Genomic DNA, 2,759 nt, shown 5'->3' with positions numbered 1-2,759 from the left:
GAGATTGCACTAGTCATAGAAAACACCATCTTCCAACAACACAAGAGAAGACTCTACACATGGACATCACCAGATGGTCAGTATTGAAATCAGATTGATTATATTCTTTGCAGCCAAAGATGGACAAGCTCTATACAGTCAGTAAAAACAAGACCAGGAGCTGACTGTGGCTTAGATCATGAACTCCTTATTGCCAAATTCAGACTTAAACTGAAGAAAGTAGGAAAAACCACTAGACTATTCAGGTATTACCAAAATCAAATCCCTTACAATTTACTGGAAGTGACAAATAGTTTCAAGGGATTAGATCTGATAGACACAGTCCCTGAAGAACTATGGACAGAAGTTCGTGACATTGTACAAGAAGCGGTGAGCAAAACCAACCCCAAGATAAAGAAAAGGAAAAAGGCAAAATGGTTTTCTGAGGAGGCCTTACAAATAGCTGGGAAAAAAAGAGAAGCTAAAGGCAAAGGAGAAACTGAAAGACATTCCCATTTGAATGCAGAGTTCCAAAGAATAGCAAGAAGAGATAAGACAGCCTTCCTCAGTGATCAATGCAAAGAAATCGAGGAAAACAACAGATTGGGAAAGACTAGAGATCTCTTCAAGAAAATTAGAGATACCAAGGGAAAATTTCATGCAAAGATGGGCACAACAAAGGACAGAAATGGTATGGACCTAACAGAAGCAGAAATATTAAGAAGAGGTGGCAAGAATTCACAAAAGAACTATACAAAAAAAGATCTTCGTGACCCAAAATCATGATGGTGTGATCACATCACCTAGAGCCAGACATCCTAGAATGTGAAGTCAAGTGGGCCTTAGGAAGCATCACTACGAACAAAACTAGTGGAGGTGATGGAACTCCAGCTGAGCTATTTCAAATCCTAAAAGATGATGCTGTGAAAGTGCTGCACTCAAAATGCCAGCAAATTTGGAAAGCTCAGCAGTGTCCACAGGACTGTAAAAGGTCAGTTTTCATTTCAATCCCAAAGGAAGGCAATGCCAACGAATGCTCAAACTATTGCACAATTGCACTCGTCTCACACGCTAGTAAAGTAATGCTCAAAACTCTCCAAGTTAGGCTTCAACAGTATGTGAACCATGAACTTCCAGATGTTGAAGGTGGATTTAGAAAAGGCAGAGGAACCAGGGATCAAATTGCCAACATTTGTTCGATCATAGAAAAAGCAAGAAAATTCCAGAAAAACATCTATTTCTGCTTCATTGATTACGCCAAAGCCTTTGACTGAGTAGATCACAACTGTGGAAAATTCTTCAAGAGATGGGAATATCAGACCACCTTACCTGCCTCCTGAGAAACCTGTATGCAGGTCAAGAAGCAACAGATAGAACTGGACATGGAACAACAGACTGGTTCGAAATTGGGAAAGGAATACATCAAGGCTGTATATTGTCACCCTGCTTATTTTACTTATATGCAGAGTACATCATGAGAAACGGATGAAGCACAAGCTGGAATCAAGATTGCCGGGAGAAACATCAATTACCTCAGATATGCAGATGACACCACCCTTATGGCAGAAAGTGAAGAAGAACTGATGAAAGTGAAAGAGGAGGGTGAAAAAGCTGGCTTAAAACTCAACATTCAGAAAACTAAGATCATGGCAACTGCTCCCATCACTTCATGGTAAATAGATGGGGAAAGAAAGGAAACAGTGAAGACTTGATTTTGGGGGGCTCTAAAATTACTGCAGATGGTGACTGCAGCCATGAAATTAAAAGATGCTTCCTCCTTGGAAGGAAAGCTGTGACCAACCTAGACAGCATATTAAAAAGCAGAGATACTGCTTTGCTGACAAAGGTCCATCTAGTCAAAACTACAGTTTTTCCAGTGGTCATGTATGGATGTGAGAGTTGGACTATAAAGAAAGCTGAGCACCGGAGAACTGATGCTTTTGAACTGTGGTGTTGGAAAAGACTCTTGAGAGTCCCTGGACTGCAAGGAGATCCAACCAGTCCATCCTGAAGGAGATCAGTCCTGGGTGTTCATTGGAAGGACTGATGCTGAAGCTGAAACTCCAATACTTTGGCCACCTCATGTGAAGAGTTGACTCGTTGGAAAAGACCTGATGCTGGGAGGGATTGGGGGCAGGAGGAGAAGGGGATGACAGATGCTGAGATGGCTGGATGGCATCACTAACTTGATGGGCATGAGTTTGAGTAAACTCTGGGAGTTTGTGATGGACAGGGAGGCCTGGCGTGCTGCCATTCATGGGGTCGCAAAGAGTCGGACACAACTGAGCGACTGAACTGAACTGATGGACAGGGAAGCCTCACATGCTGCAGTATGCGGGGTCGCAGAGTGGGACACAGCTGAGCAACTGAACTGATTGAAGAGTATCTTGTTTGTTATTGGGGAGGAAAAAAACTTTTCCTCTACCCTTTTAGATCTGTACCTGCGGCCAGTACATTAAACTGGCCCAAGACCGATTAATAGGAGAAAAGGCACAATTTTTACTTAACATGGGTAGTTAAAGGCACAGGAGTTCACAGAAAAGACGTGAAACTTAAAGAAGCAGTTAGGTTCAGGAGCTTATATACCATTTTTAGAGAGGAAAGGACTTTGGACTTCAAAGGATACAAAATGGTAGGGAAGTGATTAGAAAAATATATGGAGGAATAATTACTTTAGTAAGGCCTGTTTATGCAAAATTTATCTCAGTGTCAGCTCCTTATCTCGTGATAAGAGTGCTCTTCCTGGTAGAAGGGGTTGGTGGTGGGACTCGGAGGAGGAA

This window comes from Cervus elaphus, chromosome 29 (genome assembly GCF_910594005.1).
Source record: "Cervus elaphus chromosome 29, mCerEla1.1, whole genome shotgun sequence".
Taxonomy (NCBI): Eukaryota; Metazoa; Chordata; class Mammalia; order Artiodactyla; family Cervidae; genus Cervus; species Cervus elaphus.
Note: the sequence above shows the minus strand (reverse complement) of the source record.